Source organism: Dendrobates tinctorius, unplaced genomic scaffold, assembly GCF_039654945.1.
Source record: "Dendrobates tinctorius isolate UK_male_01 unplaced genomic scaffold, ASM3965494v1 ptg000035l, whole genome shotgun sequence".
NCBI classification, from domain to species: domain Eukaryota; kingdom Metazoa; phylum Chordata; class Amphibia; order Anura; family Dendrobatidae; genus Dendrobates; species Dendrobates tinctorius.
The window spans coordinates 34956578-34978454 of NW_027361703.1; the positions used below are offsets into that span (position 1 = coordinate 34956578).

General features: G+C 44.3%; 1 pseudogene; it reads right to left on the reverse strand.

The window, feature by feature from the left end:
• Positions 1-666: 666 nt before the first annotated feature.
• On the reverse strand, positions 667-1009 carry LOC141087588 (dynein light chain roadblock-type 2 pseudogene; annotated as a pseudogene).
• Between the last annotated feature and the right edge of the window lie 20868 nt (positions 1010-21877).

A 21877-nucleotide genomic window follows, 5' to 3' on the forward strand; every position in this document is an offset into this window, starting at 1 on the left:
GCATCCGTCCTTTTGGCGGATTTTGACTGATGCAAAAAACTGAAGTGTGAAAGAGGCCTAAGGAAAAAGGAGCAAAATGTTATGTCCAGAAAGAGTAAAGCTATCATTATGTTCAACCTAATGCATATACCTATGGCACATACAGTGACACATCATTGGTCAGTTACTGGTCACATGACCTGTGCCATGCATGCAACCAGTGTAATTATAATGTGATGTGTTTATAATAATATACTGATGTAAAATACTGACCAAATACTGAACGTGTGAATGTGGCCTGAGCTATAAATAAATAAAAATTGTGTGGGCTCCCCTCTATTTTTTTTCACTGCAAATAATAGTTTATTATATTAAGTCCAATAAACCAGATAACACTTCGCCCTCACATTATAATAAAATATTATATTGTCCAGGATGATGTTTTTCCCAGATAGATGCAATTAGCAAATTGTATTAATATCTTTAGAGAGACTTCACACCTTCCAAAAAAAAAATCTGCACATCTGCCCCATGAAAACCCAGGTGCATGGAGGCAGAGTGTAATCTGGGTGCACTACAAAACATTTCTAGCTTTTCCCTTCCTGTCAGTTTGCAGCTTCATAAAAACAAAACACTAATAAAACATGTCCCGGGGTATAAGTCAACTAGATCACTGGTGTCGTACAGTCAGTCTGATGGATTCTGGATAATGATAAGCAAATAGTCTTTTTCTGGAGTGACCATTATTTCGTGCTTCTTGGAACAGATCCTGAGGAATGTTTTGAATCATTTTGAGGGTCGATATCAGGTACGGGGTTCCTAGCTTTCATGGAGAGCTGATGGAGGAGCCAGGCATACTGCACTGTGGTGAAGTTATGGGGATGCCTTCCGCATTCACTATGATGGTCCCGATCACTCCTTTCCGAGACTGAATCATCTTCAGTGTTTCTTCTACCTCTGAAATCCTGCCTTCGCTGCTGCACACGACGACTCGTTCACCTCTATTCCCCTCAGCTGTCAGCTTTATCATGGCTGAATATCAAGAATAGAGGGGTCCCCACGCCGTTAAAAAAAAAAAAAAAAATGAATTACAAAAAAAACAGCGTGGGGTCCCCCTCATTTTTGACAACCAGCCAAGCTAAATCATACAGCTGTGGGATGATATTCTCAGGCTGTTAAGGGGCCTTGGATATTGGCCCCCAGACAAAAAATATTAGCCTCCCAAGAAAAGGTGCAACTATTAGATGCGCCAAATTTGGCTCTTTCCAACTGCCTTGTGGCGGTGGCAAGTTGGGTTAATATTTGTGGGATTGATGTAATCTTTTGTATCGTCAGGTGACATCAAACCCATGGCTTAGAAATGGAGAGGTGTCTATGAAACGCCTCTCCATTACTAACACCATAGTCCTATTGTAAATAAACATACAGCATGAATAAAGGCCTTTATTTGAAGTAGAAATACACGCCATTTTACTTTTTTATTTAAAAATAAAAGCAAAGTTATACTCTCCTACGCCCATTCCATTGAAGCCCTCATTTAATGTAAAAAAGTAACATAGTAACATAGTTATTACCCCCAGAAAATAAAAAGAAAGCCTTTCCCTCACATGTCCGACATACTGTTCCATTCTGTAATCCATGTCTTTGCCAAGATGTGACCATTAAGGCTGAAAACCATGGAAGAAAGAGCTGCTGTGAGGCCAATAAATTGTTGTGAACTCTGAGATCACCACTAGCACTGTAAGAAAAGGTCTCATGGTGCAGCGCTGAGCTCAGTGAGTACACCGCAGTTCACCGTAAGAGCAGTGAATGAACCTGCACCGCCACCCGACCCCAGGATTGAAACCGAATGCAGTCGGGAAGAATAAAGTTAATTTTCTCCCTGCTGCATTTGTAAGGGAGGGACAGGACTGTAGTTGTGACCCGAATAACTGCAACATCTACAGTTGTGGCCAAAAGTATTGACACCCCTGCAATTTTGTAAGATAATACTCAGTTTCTTCCTGAAAATGATTGAAAACACAAATTCTTTGGTATTATTATCTTCATTTAATTTGTCTTAAATGAAAAAACACAAAAAGAATTGTCCTAAAGCCAAATTGGATATAATTCCACACCAAACATTAAAGAGAGGGTGGACCAAAGTATTGGCATGTGATGCTTCTCTAATTTGTGTAATTAACAGCACCTGTAACTTACCTGTGGCACCTAACAGGTGTTGGCAATAACTAAATCACACTTTCAGCCAGTTGACATGGATTAAAGTTGATTCAACCTCTGTGCTGTGTCCTTGTGTGTACCACATTGAGCATGGAGAAAAGAAAGAAGACCAAAGAACTGTCTGAGGACTTGAGAAACCAAATTGTGAGGAAGCATGAGCAATCTCAAGGCTACAAGTCCATCTCCAAAGACCTGAATGTTCCTGTGTCTACCGTGCGCAGTGTTATCAAGAAGTTTAAAGCCCATGGCACTGTGGCTAACCTCCCTAGATGTGGGCGGAAAAGAAAAATTGACAAGAGATTTCAACACAAGATTGTGCGGATGTTGGGTAAAGAACCTCGACTAACATCCAAACAAGTTCAAGCTGCCCTGCAGTCTGAGGGTACAACAGTGTCAACCCGTACTATTCGTCGGCGTCTGAATGAAAAGGGACTGTATGGTAGGAGACCCAGGAAGACCCCACTTCTTACCCCGAGACATAAAAAAAGCCAGGCTGGAGTTTGCCAAACAAAAAGCCTAAAACGTTTTGGAAGAATGTTCTCTGTCAGATGAGACAAAAGTAGAGCTTTTTGGGCAAAGGAATCAACATAGAGTTTACAGGAGAAAAAAAGAGGCATTCAAAGAAAAAAAACACGGTCCCTACAGTCAAACATGGCGGAGGTTCCCTGATGTTTTGGGGTTGCTTTGCTGCCTCTGGCACTATGATGTCTGAAGACTACCAACAAATTTTGCAGCATAATGTAGGGCCCAGTGTGAGAAAGCTGGGTCTCCCTCAGAGGTCATGGGTCTTCCAGCAGGACAATGACCCAAAACACACTTCAAAAAGCACTAGAAAATGGTTTGAGAGAAAGCACTGGGGACTTCTAAGGTGGCCAGCAATGAGTCCAGACCTGAATCCCATAGAATACCTGTGGAGAGAACTAAAGATGGCAGTTTGGAGAAGGCACCCTTCTAATATCAGGGACCTGGAGCAGTTTGCCAAAGAAGAATGGTCTAAAATTCCAGCAGAGCATTGTAAGAAACTCATTGATGGTTACTGAAAGCGGTTGGTCGCAGTTATTTTGGCTAAAGGTTGTGCAACCAAGTATTAGGCTGAGGGTGCCAATACTATTGTCTGGCCCATTTTTGGAGTTTTGTGTGAAATGATCAATGTTTTGCTTTTTGCTTCATTCTCTTTTGTGTTTTTTCATTTAAGACAAATTAAATTAAGATAATAATACCAAAGAATTTGTGTTTGCAATCATTTTCAGGAAGAAACTGAGTATTATCTGACAAAATTGCAGGGGTGTCAATACTTTTGGCCACAACTGTATGTTCAGTCCTTCCCCTACAGAAAACTGTACTCTTCTCTTCTGCATACCTGTATCTCCAGATTGAGCTTCCTCTGGGCACTTCCCTGGCGACAACGGTCCCTCTTCCAGGTGACCCCAGCAATGGAGACACAGTCCAAGTTAACTTTAACACTTTCTTTACTGAGTACTTCACACGTTACATCCACAGTTGGTACATCAAGACATTTACTGGTTTCCTCATCTTTTCCTTTCTGGCTGTCACTTCTGTGCAGTACAAGCCCGGACCGAACTGTCCTAGACGGCTCACCAGTTCCTTTCTGGCCTGACCTCGCCATGATGACAATTCCTTCTGCCTGTTTCACCCGAGACTCGAAATCATCAGTCATCAAGTTTGGTTGCCTCTGGTAAAGCATCCGGCCGGTCTGTACCAATCTTGTCAAAGATCCAACTTCCTTCATCTCAGCTGTCCAACCGATTCCTGCCCTAAAAGAATCTGCCCAGGCGATAAGACGCCATATACTTCCTTTCCTGCACTGGCCCACTGCTATGACACAGTGGCTGTGGGTAATGTGGGTTGCAGTGCTTAAACATTACAGGACTGCCAAGCTTCCTTGAGAAGGCTAAAAATGCAAAACGCGCGTCAGAACTACAGGTATTTTGTGGACAGGCGACTTGAATGGGTATGTGCTAATATTAAGAGACCGTCAGCGCTAAGGGTTTTTTTCTCTCATTGCACTTTGCACTTTAAAGACCATTATGGGTCTTGATGGATTTATGGCTTCTTGCTGATGTATTTACTGCACATTCCCACAACCTGTACCTTCCCCTAATTCTGTTTGTGTGTTTTTTTACTCGGGCATAAAGTCCTTACTCTCAACTTTGTACTCTTTTGAATTCATTTTATGAATTTATGTAAATTGTAAATTAGTAAAATGTATTACTTTTTTTAAGACCTTTTCTCTCTGTAAATGGTGTGCTAGGATACTATGTATCCACTTTCTTGGTTCATGTAGATATACACGCCCCTATACTTTATGCATGCTGGGAACTCCTTTATGGTGAAGGTTCCTTTATAATTGCATTAGTATGTTCTTGGACATTTTTTTGGTTATGACACAGTGGCCGTGGGTAATGTGGGTTGCAGTGCTTAAACATTACGGGACTGCCAAGCTCTACGGGCCTATAGCCCATGTGGACACTAGGGCACTCTGGCCCCGTCTGAACTAATTTCCTAGCAAACTTTCCTCTTACTACCCAGCAGCCCCTCCTACAATTAACCCTCTATAAACATCCGACCAGCTATACCTATCAGGCTGACTAGCATGCCCCCATCTAGTGGCCCGCAACAGAACTACACTTACCAGTATCTGTAGGAACTATAAACTAAAGTGCCCTCTTCTAATGTCCCCAAAAGGATGCACTAACTTACCCTAACTGTACATGCACAACAGACACATTATATTATGCAATAATATAACACAGGAACACAAGACAATATATTACCGCTTTCTACAAAAATGGTAACACATACATGTGGCAATACCATAAAAGATAATACATATTTCTATGTAGCAGTACTGCAGATATTTATCTTAAGCATTATCCATTAGCAATCTGTACATATTAACATTTAAAGGGGCAATCTGAGGAAAGGTAGCAGTCTTCCCCATGATTGTGGAACCTACGGAAACAGACTGAGGGACCTTTTTAAAAGCTTAGGAAGCCGTTGCAGGTGTTTTCCTTAATTATGCAGATATTTATCTTAAGCATTATCCATTAGCAATCTGTACATATTAACATTTAAAGGGGCAATCTGAGGAAAGGTAGCAAGAAAGACAATATATCTCACTCCCTTACACATTTGGCTGCATGCAGGTGCCAGGCAGCATAATAACACTGTTAACCTGCAGATTAACTGCATATCTGCAGGTTAACAATGTTATTTCAGGGGAGAGGTTTTCTTTAACATAGCATAAAATAGCTCGCCACCTAGGAGTAGAACGGGTTCAGTAGCTAGTCCTGGTAACAGCTCCCCTGGCCTGATCCCCCATCCTCTTATATGGTCCCCATTCCTATTATATGGTCCCCATCCTATTATATGCTCCCCATCCTGCCTGTGCTGCTGTTCCATATATGCATATAAAAAACACTTCTTCTCAACTTTACCCCACTCCCCTTCAGCACGTCCTCTGTGTGAAATATTTAAATAAAATGGCACTGGAGTCAGGGCATTTGCATACCACGCTATCCAGCACCTTTTTGTTGAAGGCACTGTGTGCAAATTTGTCTTCAATAAAAGGGCACCGGAGATTGCTCTATGCGTAGGTGCTGACTCCAGAGCCACACTGCACAACCAGCCTCACCAGAGATCACAGTATGTTCTCAAGGTGCCAGAGATTGCAGTATGCGGTCTCAGCCTACCCATACCACAATCTCCGGCGACACGCTCCTCCTCCAGCCTTGTGCTCCTCCCGGTCTATTAACGCTGGATGTGTCCATCTGTCCTTCTGTCATACTTCAGACAGAAGGACGCATCCAGAGTTATATTATAGATTACATATAGTAAACAGGGACAACCTCAGAAAAAGAGGGGCACTTCATGAGCCAATGTATTTTTCTCACAGAAAGTGAAGCAAATCAATATACGGTACATATTTAATAATAAAAATGGTGGCAATATTACACGTGGGTACAGTACTCTGAACAGCCAGCTTATTTAGCAAAGACCTTTTGTGGCTTAGCTGCAAATGTAAGATAGAAAGGGAACAGCACTCAGGTGCTCCTCGTTTAACTATGTCCCGATCACGCACCTTCTTAGCTGACTAAATAACGGTAAAAATATGCAATCGGTAACTGGTGCTCAGCATGAAATAAACATCGTTGAAATCCAGCAGGGAAAGAAAAGAAATGCGGCACTCACCAGATTGCTGTGTAACCAAAGTCCTTTATTTTACCATGATCGGTGAGGACAATGGTTTTTCGAGCAGGTCAATAGAGGCATGCGGGGAACAAAGACAGCCGACGGCCGTTTCGTGTCACAAACTCTTCCACAGGTCCAATATTGGTGAGTGCCGCATTTCTTCTCTTTCCGTGCTGGATTTCAACCTTTTGTGGCTTACCCTCCTTGTGGAGTGTGGCAATGACTGCCTTCTGGACATCTGTCAAGTCAGCAGTCTTCCCCATGATTGTGGAACCTACGGAAACAGACTGAGGGACCTTTTTAAAAGCTTAGGAAGCCGTTGCAGGTGTTTTCCTTAATTATTCTAATTTATGCTGGTTTCACACTTACACACAGAAAAACACAGTAAAACAAACGTATAAAAACCTTGACATTTGGTAGAGCGGCTTAGTATGCATTTTTTGCAAAAAAGTATGAACCAAATACCCTGTTTAGTTATCTTTTTACTAGCAGTTACTATTTACTGTTACTTTTTTATAGCAGAGTATTTTTATACTTTTTTTTACTGTATTTGTCTGTGTTTCAGTCATCTGGTGGTGTGAAGACTGTCCTACAGACTTGTTCACTGTGTACATGGCCCATGTGTTTGTATTCAATTGGTTTCTTGTTTTTGCAAGATTAGGGAGGTTTCCACTCCTCCCTTGTGAGTCATGCACATAAAAACCCTCTTCTACAGCATGTCCACATCGGACATTACCTGTCTGAATCCTGCTCATATAGGTACTATACACGATCAGGTTTTTAAATACTGTACATCGGTTAAGGACTGCATTACCCTGCTTATAATTTTCATTGTTCGAGTCCTTCATCCTTTAATCCTTTTGTCCATATACGTTTTGTAATTATTTTAATCATGATGTTATGATGCTACTATAATTTAATAAAATATTTTTGTAATTTTTAAACGGATTTCATTGTACTCCTTGTCCTCTTCGGTTTGCATTCATGTATTGGAGTAAATCTGTTGCCCTTGACAATTTTACAAAAGGCCCTGAGGCCTATAGTCACCGCTGTGTGATAATTTTTGTTCTGATATTTCTATTCGAGATATAGCAAAATGAAGAGTAAGAGCGAGGGGGAGCAGTATGATTCCATGAGCCCCTAAACTATACGATAGGAGGGGCTTTTCATGAAATTCCCACCAGATATCGGTAACAACCCATCCAATCCACACTGGCAAATAAATCAAACCATAGCTATCCATAAATTATGTGTAATAATGGAAAGTATTGAACACTTTTATAAATATATTTACTTAGAAAATTAGAGACGTGTTCAACAAATTTTTTTACCCGCTGTATATAAACACACATTTTTATTTTTTGGAAAAGGTTGACAAAGCAGATTTCTTTGGGCTTGGGCCTCTGATCTTTTCTCACCCTAGCAACACCCAGGCGAATGGTTTTTATCAGTAACGCCTGATTCATTAAGAGGCATGATAAATATAAATTGAAAACTGAACTTATATTATGCATAAAAAATACACACCGAACACACACGAATACAAAGAAACTGATGTTTATTGTTTGTAGTTTGTTTCTGATATTTAAGTTTCGCTTTGTATGTATCAAAGAGAACAGAACATTAGTTAAAAGCTTGGTGTGAAAGATTTACAAGTGCGTTTGTAAGAGCATATAACAATAAAGCTAAGGGTCAAAGAATGTGAAGAAGCAAAAAAAGAAACAGAATTGGACATATTTAAGCACTGAGTCCAACATGGTTACCATAGAAACATGATAGACAATATAACTTTATAATAATTAGCATGGAATTGAGAGAAATCTCATTTTAGAACAGATCAATTTGGTATGATTTAGCAAAATATAAATTGCTGTGATAAAAATGAAAAGGCATTTTTAATCGGCAAAGAGTGCTTGTAAAATACTGATTACTAAGCAATTAATTGTGAGAATAATGAACAATGAATCAATGTATACAGTTGTTAAAGTGAGTGTGTCGCCCCCAAAACTCAAATTACTGATATGCTTTTTATGTAAAGTAAAGTAGTGAAATCTACACTATAGACATGATTTTTTGATAGTGGCTAAGTTCCCTATATGATTGGATAAGAGGTTTAATATATGTTTTGTGGGTGACAAACTTCACGCTGACTTATAAAAAAATCGGTCCGATGTTGTTCCAGAAAAGTAGGACAAATGTCATGCGAGTTCGATGCAATTTTTCTCACCTAGTACACGTATGGCATGCGTATGCAATCCGTATGTAATGCATTTTTATCATCATCTTTTACATAGTTTAATTCTCTGTATAAATTAAGGCTACTTTTCAAGCTAATAAAGTAATCTTATATATAGAGTGTGCTACTCGGGAGTGATCTGAGGCAGGGTTCCCCAACTCCAGTCCTCAAGGCCCACCAACAGATCATGTTTTCAGGATTTACTTTGTATTGCACAGGTAAAGCAATTATCACCTGAGCAATACCTGATCTGAGGAACCGATTCTATTTGAAAGTCAGGCAGTTTTATTTCAGTCCTCAAACCACATCACAGCAAAACCTAAATACAGCCATTGTCTGGCAAAAAGTGAAGCAAAGCTAAAAGTCCATACAATAGTGCTGGTTTGCCATGTTGGGTTAGATTACAGCTTTTTAGTTTATTAGCAAAGACACACCATCCTGGAGGTCTGCTCACCTCCACATACAGAACTCTGTGTTAGATAAACAGGTCCCATTTAAAAATGTGAACCAAACCCAGGGGTGAAGATATGGTGCGCAACTGTCCCACCCTAACTCTTCAGCTGCTCACAACAAGACCAGGCTCTAACATGGCCGATTAACCCCTCTTAGTACTATGTGTACTAGAGAATTACTCCAGGTTTATATCACAGAGGACATGCACCGCTGTGATTCAATTCTCCCATCCACTGTGTGTCCGGCAACCACCTTACAAGAGATAAACAGATAGAATCAATACAATGTATGTAATGAATAGACAGAATTGCTAAATAGAATGAGTATATATAGATATCCTGTAAACATATAATTTCACAATCTTGCTACATATAATAAACTTTCAATCCTCAATGCTTTTCATGTGGCACTAAAGGGAATTTTTAGCCTTTTTTATCAAATTAAATAAATGAATAAATTTTTAAAAATTACATGGGGTCTTGTTGTGAGCTCATTTTCGGGTTTGCCTCTGGCTTCTGGTGAGGGTTATGGAGCTGGCTGTGCTGACAGAGGAGTAGTGAGTTCTCTATCTGGACTCCCTCTGATGGTGAAGGGAGGTAATGAAGCTGATCTAAATGGCAGAGACTGGCCACCTGAGGAAGAGGACTGCGATTGGACATCAGGAGTTTCTGATTGGATTTAAGGCAGCTGACTCCCTAGTTTCTTGCTGGTGATTTTTCCTGACTGTGGCTCCTGGTTTCCAGTTTGGTTCCTGCCTTCCTAAAGCTAAGTTTTCTCTGCTATTGTTCATATGAGTTTTTGTCTGGTTTACTTAGTTTTTGTGTTCAGCCAGCCCTGGCTGGAACTGGGCTGAATCCCCATTTTTGTCTCTGTTCAGTTTATCTCTTTTGCTCTGTCTTCAGAATATACCTGAGTGCTGATATAGTGATTTGAAGTCTAGCGACTTCAGGGCCTTTTTCTATCAGACGTGTTGGACATTCTTTTTGGCAGGGTTTTTGCGTGATTGCAGACAGCAGCTTTTCTTTCCTGTCCTTTCTAGTTAGCGAGGGCCCCATCGTTTGCTCAGCCTATCTTTCTTCCTGTGTCTGTGTTTTCATCTTGTTTTCACCGACAATACATGTTGGGGGCTGTCTATTGCTTTGGGGTCTGCTCTGGGGCAGTTTAGATTTTCCCTTTCTTTCTTTAGGCTTATTTAGTTCTCCGGCTGTGACGAGGCGTCTAGGACCACCGTAGGCACGCTCCACGGCTACTGCTAGTTGTTGTGGATAGGATCAGGGGTCTGCAATCTGCTAGTTACCAACCTCTCCGGTTTTCTGTGCTTAGCTTTCTTTTTGTTTTTCCTCCTCGGTGACTCATTCATAACAGGGTCTATTTTTCATAACCAGCCAAGGTAAAGCAGATAGCTGTGGGCTTATAATATCAGGCTGGGAAGCTCTCTGGTTATTGGGCCCTTCCCAGCCTAAAAATACAAGCCCGCAGCTGCCCCAGAATTGGCGCATCACATAAGATGCACCAATTCTGTCACTTGGCCTGATTCTTCCCAATTGCACTGCTACGGTGGAAATCGGGGTAAAGATTTATAGGGTTGATGTCAGCTTTGTAATGTCAGCTCGCATCAAGCTCATGGGATACCAAGGGAGAGGCATCTATCAGACACCACCATTATTAACCCAGTAAGTTAAAAGAAAAAACACACAAATCTTTATTTTAAAAAACACTCCCACACCTCGTTCACCAGTTTATTAAAAAAAACAAAAAAAATGAAGATCCGACAGTTCACCGAAGTAGTCCAAAATGGGAACCTGAAAGACATAAAATAAGGAAAGAAATAAAAACAATAAACACTCCCTCATACACCAATTTATTAAAAAAAATTCCCGCAGCTCTGAAGTAATCCATGGCATTCCCATGACGTACACTTATTTAAGTGCTGCAGGCACCCCGGAGGTAGCAGAAACTGGTAGAGGAATACCAGGATGCATCCCAAATACAACAAAAAACGGAGACTTGGCTGAGGACTCGTTTGGATGGTTATGATAGGCAAATTGTGCCCAGGGATGAAAATCCAAAGGAGTAAAAAAAGTCGGGCTTTCAAAACCGCGCTGACCAGAAACACACCTTCCGTGATAGATATCGTAAAAAACTTCTTTAATAAGCCTACGCGTTTCATGGCTTAAACCAGCCACTTCATCAGGGTTTTTTATGATATCTATCACGGAAGGTGTTTCTGGTTGGTCAGCGCGGTTTTGAAAGTCCGGCTCTTTTTACTCCTTTGGATTTCCCTATCATTAGCGGGATACCAGCGACGACCGGATATTCTTGAGTGATTCCAAGTTTGTTGTGACTCGCACAACTTTAGCAGGTGAGTCTAACAAATTGGGCGTACTACTGCGGTTTTAAATAGACGATACACCCTATGTGCGCTTTCTATTTTTGTTTTTTGCCCAGGGAAGAAGGCAGACCCAATCATCTTGATGTGAGTTGGAGAAAAGATGTAGGTAGGACGCCAACACTTGATTAACCCACTCCACTTGGCCATTGGTTTGAGGGTGGTATGCAGAGGAGAAATCTAACTTTACATCCAAAAGTTTACATAACACCCTCCAAAACCGAGAAATAAACTGAACTCCACGATCCAAGACAATATGTTGTTGAAATCCGTGAAGTCGGAGGATGTAGTGAATGAAGATTTTTGCTAATTCTTGAGCAGAGGGTAGCCCTTGTAATGGAACAAAGTGAGCCATTTTGGAGTACCGGTCCACTACCACCAGAATAGTTTTGCAACCAGAAAAGCGAGGCAGATCCGTGATGAAATCCAGAGCTATGTGTTGCCACGGAGTCGATGGAACTGGTAGAGGAAGCAGAAGCCCCAAAGGTAACCGTCTGGGGACCTTGACTTTGGCACAGGAGGGACAAGAAGCAGTGAAGTCAGTAACATCTTGGCGAAGGGAGGGCCACCAGTAGAATCGAGAAATGAGGTCTATAGTCTTTTTAACCCTGATAGTCCAGAAATATTAGAGAAGTGTCCCCAAGGTAAAACCTCCTTCCTATCTGCTTTAGGAACTAAGGTCTTGCCCGTAGGCGGAGTAAACAGTTTCACAGGAGCCACCGTGATGATCTTGGCTGGATCAATGATATGCGAAGGCCCCTCCATCAAGTTTGGGGGCTGAAAGGACCGGGATAACGCATCCACCTTAACATTCTTATGCCCGGTGCGAAAATGCAGCTCAAAGTCAAAGTGACCAAAGCACAGGGACCATCTGACTTGCCGGGGGTTGAGTCTCTGAGCTGACTGGATGTAAGCCAGATTCTTGTGGTCAGTGAAAATGGTAAGAGGATGGATAGCCCCTTCTAGTAGGTAGTACCATTCCTCCAAAGCTAACTTGATGGCCAGCAATTCGCGATCCCCAATAGAATAGTTACACTCCGCAGGAGAAAATGCCTTGGAGAAGAATCAGCAGGTGAGCAACCGGCCAGAAGAGGACCTCTGGGAAAGTACAGTGCTGGCTCCTGTGGAAGACGCTTCCACCTCGATGACAAATGGCTTGTTAGCCTCGGGATGGTGTAAGACAGGAGCGGCCGCAAAAGCCTGTGTCAGGCTTAAAAAGGCATCTTCAGCCTCCGGGGACCAGATCGTGGAGTTGACTCCCTTCCGAGTAACATACGAGATTGGCTTGGTTACTGACGAAAAATGCGGAATAAACTGTCGGTAATAGTTGGCAAAACCGAAGAAGTGCTAGATAGCCTTAACACCTACCAGACGTGGCCATTGGAGGATCGTGGACAGTTTCTCAGGATTCATCCTTAATCCAGAATCAGAGACGATATAACCCAAGAAGGGTAAGGAAGACTGCTCAAAGACGCACTTCTCAATCTTGGCGTAGAGGTGATTCTCCCGCAGACGCTGCAGAACCAGACAAACACTTCTCCTATGGGAAGATAGGTCCGGAGAAAAAATGAGGATGTTGTTTAGGTGAACCACAATGCAGGAGTATAGCAAGTCCCATAAGATGTCGTTTACAAATTCTTGAAACACTGCAGGGGCGTTGCAGAGGCCGAAGGGCATGACGAGATATTTGTAATGCCCGTCCCGGGTATTAAAAGCAGTCTTCCACTCGTCACCGCAGCGAATGCGGATAAGGTTGTAGGCTCCACGTAGGTCTAGTTTAGAGAAGACCCGAACCCCTCTCAAGCGGTCAAAGATCTCAGGAATGAGCGACAGAGGGTGCTTATTCTTGATTGTAATGTCATTCAATCCTCGGAAGTCGATGCACGGCCGAAGAGAGCCATCCTTCTTTTTTATGAAGAAGAAACCGGCTCCCACGGGAGAAGGAGATTTTCATATAAACCCCTTAGAAAGGTTCTCCCGGATGTATTCTGACATGGCCGAGGTCTCGGCCGGAGACAGTGGGTAGATTCGACCCCTAAGTGGGGTTTTCCCGGGTCGCAGCTCAATTGGGCAGTCGTACGGCTGATGCGGTGGATGACTATCAGCCTCCTTCTTATCAAACTAGTCAGCGAATGATCAGTAAGCGGCGGGTAATCCTGCGGGACCCAAAGAGGGTAGAGTGGAACTGGCAGGCCAGACAGACCCTCTCTTGACATGGATGCACCCAATGAAGACTCTCGCCTGAACGCCAATCAAGAACGGGCTCGTGTGTCCTAAGCCAGGGAAGACCGAGGAGCAGAGCATGCGACAAGATGGGTAAAACATAAGGCAATCTTCTCCTGGTGCAGAGCCCCGATTTGCAGAACCACTTCCTCAGTAACCATGGAGAAGGACTCTTGCAGGGGTTTACCATCCACAGAAGAGATCATACGTGGCGTCTTCAGGGAGATCATGGGAATCCGATACTTATTTACCTCCTTGAGCCTAATAAAGTTCCCTGCCGCGCCCGAATCCACATAGGCCACTTCTGAGCCACGTCTCTGGACCAGGATCAACAAAACAGAAAGAGTAAGGGGAGGAGAGGAATCAGACATACCAAGGTAGGCCTCTCTTACCTGGCATAGGCAGAGGAATTTCCCGGCCTCTTGGGATACGAGCGCAGAAAATGGGATGCCCCACCACAATATAAGCACAAGCCTTGTGCTAGTCACTCTTTCCAACGTTGCTCTGCCATCTTAACCCGATCCACCATCATCAGTTCTGGCGCGGAACAGTCGGAGGACCCAAGAGGATGTGGACTGGGTGGCTTGGAAGAGAAGAAGATGGTCTGAACGGTCTCCTCTCTCTGGCGGCTTCTCGGGTGCGCTCCTGAAAACGTGTGGCTAAGGATATGAGTTCCTCCAAGGTGGTTGGAGTATCCCGCCCAGCAAACTCATCTTTAATTTTGCCAGAAAGCCCTCTCCAAAAGGCCCCAACCAAAGCCTCATTGTTCCATCCTAGCTCAGAGGACAACGAGCTGAAGTGGATCGCATATTGTCTGACCGTGAGAGTGCCCTGGTGGAGGTTAAAGAGGGACTCTGTGGTGGAGGCCAGCCACCCGGGTTCATCAAAAACCCTCCGGAAGGTGTCCATGAAGGTCAGAATACTGGAAACAATGGGATCATCATGCTCCCAAAGGGGATTCACCCAGGAGAGGGCCTCTCCCTCCAAGTGGGACACAATAAATGTGTCAGAAACACCGCACTGAACTTGCTCACTGAGCCAGTGCGCATGTCCTGAGTAAAGCGAACTGTGCTCAAAGATACCTGTGGAGTGGGCAGCAGCCGAGTAGATGCGTACTTCAGAGCCGCAGGACCTGAAGCACGTGACTGCTAGGGGCGTGGTCTAAACTCCAGAGAGCTAGGAGCTGCAAGAGAACTCCTAGCAGGGTAACTGCGAGACAAAGTTACCAAGGGGCATAGATAGAGAGGATAGTCAGGACGTAGCCAATGAGTCATACACAGCGATAGCTTCAAGGTACAAGAGGGGCGAGCAGAGAGTAGTCAGATCACAGGCAATGAGTCATACACAGAGAGGATAGCACAGTACAGAATCAACAGGTAAACTCACAACGGGAAACAGAACCGAGTCAGAACCATATAAACAAGCTATAACAACGAACAGGCACAGGCACACAGAGGTCAGCACACTCGGCCAAAGGCAAAAGTATAACTGGCAGGGATTGGAGCTTCCCAGGGGTTTAAGAAGCTCTCCCAGAACCAGAAAGAGGCCACAATCATTAACCCCAGGTGTGCAGGTCAAAACCTGCACTGAGCTCCAGAAATTAACCCCTGACGTGCAGCTCAAAAACCTGCACTGGGATCATGACAACATGCTACCTTAGCCCGATCAGTGGAGTACTGCTGGGGTAATAGCTCAAAGTGTAACTGACATTGGTTTAAAAAAACCTGCACAGCTTAGGGTCGCCGCCATACTGGGCATTTTACCGAGTTGGAGGGAAGGAGAGGAAGCAGAGTCAGGGTTACTGGACGAGGTCTGCGAGGAGGCTGACTGCAAGAAAAGCAGCCAGTCATCCACAGAAGCCATATAAGACAAAAAATGGGCCTGGGTATCGTGCTGCTGGACCAGCTTCTGCTGAAGACTGGCTAACTGGTAGGCATTACCGGGATCAGCGGCATGTAAGGCCGACAAACGAGAATCCATTGTCTTCATGAAAGACATAATGAGGGTCTGATTTTCACGTAAAAATACTAGCTCTTTCTGAACGGAGGCCCCAGCGGGGTCCATGGCCTGGCTATTCTGTTACACCGAAGGCGGCGAATTCCAAGAGTGGACCCACTGGACCGTGGTACCGAACCTCCCTTCCTTGAGCGAGCACACCAGATGGGACCAACCCCTATACAGGGATTGTTAGGGGGCAGGCTCAGGGACCTCAAGTACCACAGCTGTCAGGACCAGGGGTCGGCTAAGGTTGACATACAGGAATGGAGATGAGACGGGGAAGCCGGGAAGAACTCTGGGTGAGGCTGGGGAGATGGAGACCACGAGGTGGAGAGGGTATGGAGGTAGAAGGAATGCGGAGATAGAGACGGAGCAGGAAACCAGGAGGATGAAGGACTGGAAAGGGCACTGGAAGACACAGAGGGAGACACACTGGGTTAAGTAACAAGTAGTTAACGGTAGCAAGCGGTGGCCTAAGTAAAGGTAAAGAACACAATAGTCAGGCACCTCCACTAAGAGAGGGCGGCCTGAAATACCCTGTGGCTGTCCCCCATTGGACAGGGGGTGCTGCCGGGTCAGGTCACGCAGAGGGATAAGGGCTGTGATGGAGCACGGTGCCTGGCCCTAAGGCGCATACACGATGACCCTGTGCCCGTGGCCTAGGAAGTGGAGGGATGCACCGGGATGCTGCACGCTGAGGAGCGGGGAGAAGAGGCAGAGCGGGAGCAGCGGTGGATGCGGACCCAGGGGCGGTGAGTATAGCGCTAGCAGCAGCGGACCCAGGGCTGGTGGCGGTGAAAAAGGTGCTGGCAGCAGCGGACCCAGGACCGGAGGCGGTGAGATTAGCCCTAACAGTAGGTCACTCCTGGTCATGTCTCACGTGTGATGTCAGTAACTCAATGGCTTCATCACTAGTGAGACATGCCCGGGAGTTATCTGTGGTTGCAGTACAGAATCAGAGCTGTCAGCTCTCACAAGACCTGGTGGTGCTGAACAGTGGTGACATCACAGCTCATCAGTCGCCAAGCCACGCTCGCCTCTGAGGCTCGGTCACTAATGAGCAGTGTCGCTGCTGGGTCTGGAGGGAGCCAGAAACTTTGATTCTCTGCTGCAATCTATGGAACGTTTTCTGAGAACAATGCTTCATAGGTCACTCCATGTCATGTCTCTTGCACGATGACACTATTGAGTTACTAACGTCATCGAACATGAGACATGACCGGGAGTGACCTATCAAACGTTTTATGCTGAACAATGCTCCATAGGCTGTAGTACAGAATCGGTGGATGTAATGGGATTGAGATGGATTACATCGACCTCCATCGAACACACCGAAGACATAGGCGTTGACTCTTCAAGACTCACATTGTTTATGCCAGTCTTGATGAGGAAAGCATGCTATAATGTAGTCAGATGTTCATTATTCATTAATAGGTGTTAGTCTCTTAATGAATCAAAACTATTAAGCAAAGGGCGTGTACCTTCGTGTACACTTTGCCACAAATCCTACTTTATTCAGGGACTAGAAAAAAATTTGTGGCGTAAGAAACACCTTTGCTCATTATGAACTTGGTCCAAAAAAGAGAAACAGATTCGGCACTGCTGCACCACCGTGGTCTCTTAAACAAATCTAAAGAGACCCTTCACACACTATATGAATGCCACATACCCCAAGGCACGGGTGCTCAATTCTGAAGAAATATAACAAAATCCAATAGCACAATGAAAGAAAAAAGGATGGCACTCACCGTTACCAAAAGTAGAAGTCTTTATTTCATGGGAGCAATGCAGAGAGTGCGGACGACGGCCGTTTCGCGCTCCTGCGCTTCAATGGGTCCTAATGGCAAGGGGCAGGAGAAAGGTGCCTATAACCACACACCTGTGGAGCGCCGCCTCCTGACAGCCGACATTAATAACACTCTTACTTACCAGAGTGAATGCATAGAACTTTAAAATCAACATATGCACAAACAGTTAAAAACAAAAGCAAAACTTATAAATCTTAAAGAGTACAAATTACAGTAAATTCAGAGAAAAATGGACATGTCCACCCTTTCATTCAAGCCCAGCGCCCCTGTTGCATTGGACCGCAGTATCCATCTAGCTTCTCTTTGCAGAAGGAGCCTGCAATGAATACCTCCCTGACTGGGAGGATTAACCCTTTTTAAACCCCCAAACCGCAGCGATTCTGCCTTACCACCATGGAATTCTCTAATGTGGCTGATCAAACGGGGGACTCCTTTGCCAGATGAAATGGAATGAAAATGCTCTCTAAACCTAACGTAAAGGGGACAAATTGTTTTGCCTTTATAGAAAAAACCACACAGACAGAAAAGAACATATACTACAAATGAGGTTTTGCAAGAAATAAACTGACGAATTTCATGCTGAATGGGACCAACCTTCATAGAATTGCCAACAAGATTAAATGGACAAAAAGGACAGTTATTGCACTTAAAGTTACCCTTTGGAATGCCTGAACGTATCCAATTATTGTGACTCCTGACTCTACTGTGGACTAAAAGATCTCTTAAATTAGCACTGCGGCGGCAAGCAAAAAGAGGGCCCCTCTGAACTACTTCTGCCAGGTCTTTATCTCTTTCTAACAGGTGCCAGTTTTTTCTTATCACCGATCTGATCTGCTTATCCATAGGACCAAATTTAAAGCAGAAAGTAAAACGCTTAGCGTCATTTTGGCAATTCTTATCATGATCCCACACTTGGACACTCCGAAGAGCTGTTCAGTTTTCCATTTATAGATTCGGGCCTCTCGCCCGGTCCACTTGAAGAGGGTCAGATGAGATCGCATGTAGTGATGCCCAAATATTTGAGCAGCCATGGTCACATGAAGGCAATGGTGGGAACATGTCACAAGAGGAGGACGATGATGAGACAATTGCCAGCAAGTCAGGAGGAGGACCAGGGTGCGGAAGTGGAATCCAAGGTGGTGGATGATATAGAAAGTGACCCAACCTGGCAGAAGGACATGCAGAGCAAGGTCAGCAGCACACAGGGGGAGGGAGGCGTCTCAAGCTGGAAGCATTGCAGCACTGTCTCAGCCAAGCGTTAACAGGCTGTATTAAAGCAAATATGCTTAGTTGACAAACTGCATAATGCTGAAGAGTTGTGGACAGCTCTGAAACAGCAGGCAGACGTGTGGCTGACACCGCTGAACCTACAGCCAGGCCTGGTCGTGTGTGACAATGGTCGGAACCTGATCGCAGCTCTGAGGCAAGGTGAGCTCACATACGTACCATACCTAGCCCATGTGCTTAACCTCATTGTTCAACATTTTCTCAAAAGCTACCCAGAGCTGCCGGATCTGCTTGTGAAAGAACGCTGCCTGTGTGCTCGTTTTCAAAAATCAGCTCCAGCTTCTGCTGCCCTTGCCGTGCTTCAGCAGTGTTTGCAGCTTCCGGCTCACTGATTGGTGTGTGATGTCCCTACTCGTTGGAACTCTACACTGCATATGTTGGAAAGGATTTGTGAGCAGAAGAGGGCAGTTGTTGAATACCAGCATCAACAATGCCATTGTTATTCAGGTCAGACTTCAAATATAATACCTCAGAAGTGGACATAGATGTCAGACATATGTAACATCCTCCAAAACTTTAAGGAATCCACCAAGATGGCGAGCGGCTATGACGCCATAATTAGCGTCACCATCCTGCTTCTCTGCATTCTGAAAAGCTCTCTGCTCACAATGAAAGAGGGTGCATTGCAGGCGGAGCATGAGGACATGGAGCAAGGCAACATATACAGGGTAATTACACACAGCCAAGCCTCATGTCATCCCAACGTGGATTGGTTGACGATGAGGAAGAGGAGGAAGAACAGGAGCTACTTTTATGTGCTATAGGTGGTACTACAAGCACAACTGTCATACCGTCTGTTCAGCGTGGATAGCCTCAGGACAGGGAGGAGGACACCATGGTCAGTTGTCCTGTTGGTGAAGACACAGAAGGCTTGACTGTTACCAGTCTGGCCCACATGGCTGACTTTATGTTGTGCTGCCTTTCCCATGACCCTCGCATTATGAAAATTTACAGTGACACTCATTACTGGTTGGTAACACTTCTAGACCCACGCTACAAGGAGAACTTTCAATCTCTTCTTCCAGAAGCAGACAGGTCTATTAAAATGGTTCAGTACCAGAGGGCCCTTGTTGCGGAATTATTAAAAAAATTCCCATCTGAAAACGCTGGCGACAAATGTCACAGTTCGTTGGACAACCAAGTACAGGCGAGAGAAGTAATTCCAATCCAGCAGAGGCAGGGAAACACTGGCAAAGTTCTGGGAGAGTTTTCTCAGACCCTCCCATTGCCCTGGCCCAGAGGCGCTGGGTAATGTCACAAGGAATGGAATGTTTTGGAAGATGCTGAGGGAGACCGTACTAATGTCCTCCGTGATTCCTCTGTGCCTTTTAGTAATTGGGTATCCAAGCTGGACACGTGGCATGAACTGGCTCTCTACGCCTTGAAGGTCCTGGCCTGCCCCTAGCATTTTGTCAGAGAGGGTTTTTAGTGCCTCTGGTGGAATTATAACTGATAAGCGCATTCTCCTGTCAACTGAAAATGCAGACTGGCTGACTCTTATAAAAATGAACAAGGGCTGGATTGGCCCAGACTTCTCTACACCACAGAATGATAACAGTGAAAACTAACTTCCAAGACAGTTTTTTGGGGGAGGTGTATTCCCATGCACATCTTCACACCCACACATGGGTATACACTTCCTGATTTTGACTATTTTGGTGTCATCCTCCATCTCCTCATCCTCACCACCACTAGAACACGAGGGTGACCGTGTTGAGTGCTGCTACATCCAATTTAGTTTATTGAAAGGGTGTTTATGATGCCCGTCCCAAAATTTAAAAAAATATGTACCCCACAGGGGGAAATGTTTGTCAGCCCACACACTTAGTGTGTGGGCATACCAAGTAAAGGAGACCGGCTCCTTTATAATGGGAACATTTTTTATGAGGCCTTCCTCCACGTCTCTTTCAAGGGGCATTGGAGTGCCTCCTAATTTTTGGCAGGCCTTGCATTCAATACATAGGCAAACACTATGGGAGACCCACTTCCTAATAATGAGAACATTGTTTTCAGGAGGCCCACCTCTACGTTTGTTCCAAGGGTTATTGTGATGCATGTAACTTTGGTGCAGGGCATGCCTTCAAAACATAGGCAAACACTATGGGAGACACACTTTCTTCTAATGTGAACACTTGTGTCATGAAGCACTCAAGTACTTCTTTTGAAAGGCTTATTGGGGTATATGTAACTTTGTGACAAGGTGGGCCTTGCATTCAATGCATATGCTAACAGTATGGCAATACCAAAAGAAATGTGAACTTTGTTTTCCTGTGGCAATCCAGTACGTTGGTTCAAAGGCTTATTGGGGTGCGTGTAACTTTGTGACAAGGCGGGCCTTGCATTCAATGCATAAGTTAACAGTATGGCAGTTCCAAAAGAATAATGTAGACTTGGCTTTCCTGTGACCTTCAAGTTCGCAGGTTCAAAAGCTTATTGGGGTGCATGTGACTGTGGCAGGGCAGGCCTTGCATTCAAGGATAACAGTATGGCAGTACCATATGAAAAATAATAGGAACTTTTGTTTCATGTGGTCATCCAGGACATCTGTTCTAAGGGTTATTGGGCTGTGTGTAACTTTGGGACAAGGCAGCCCTTGCTTTTAATGCATAGGCAAACACTAAGGAAGACCCACTTTCTTATGATGGAAACATTTTTTCAGGATGCCCTCCTGTACGTCTTGTGAAAGGGATATTGGGGTGTGTCCTAATTTTTGGCAGCCCAGCCACTCAATGCATAGGCAATAACAGTATAGGAGACCCACTGTTTTATAAGTGTTGTCAATGTATAATAAAACAGTATGGGAGTACAAAATCAATAATGCAAAGTGGATTTTCCTGTGCCCTTCCAGGACGTGGCTTTAAAAGCTTATTAGGGTGCATGTAACTTTGGGGCAGGCCAGGCCTTGCATTCAATGCAATATTTTTTCATGAAGCCCTCCTGTACCTCTCGTGAAAGGGGTATTGGGGTGTGTCGTAATTCTTGGCAGCCCATCCACTCACTACATAGGCAATAACAGCATAGGAGACCCACTATTTAATAATGGCCCTTTAAGAAGATTAATGCTGCCTGATG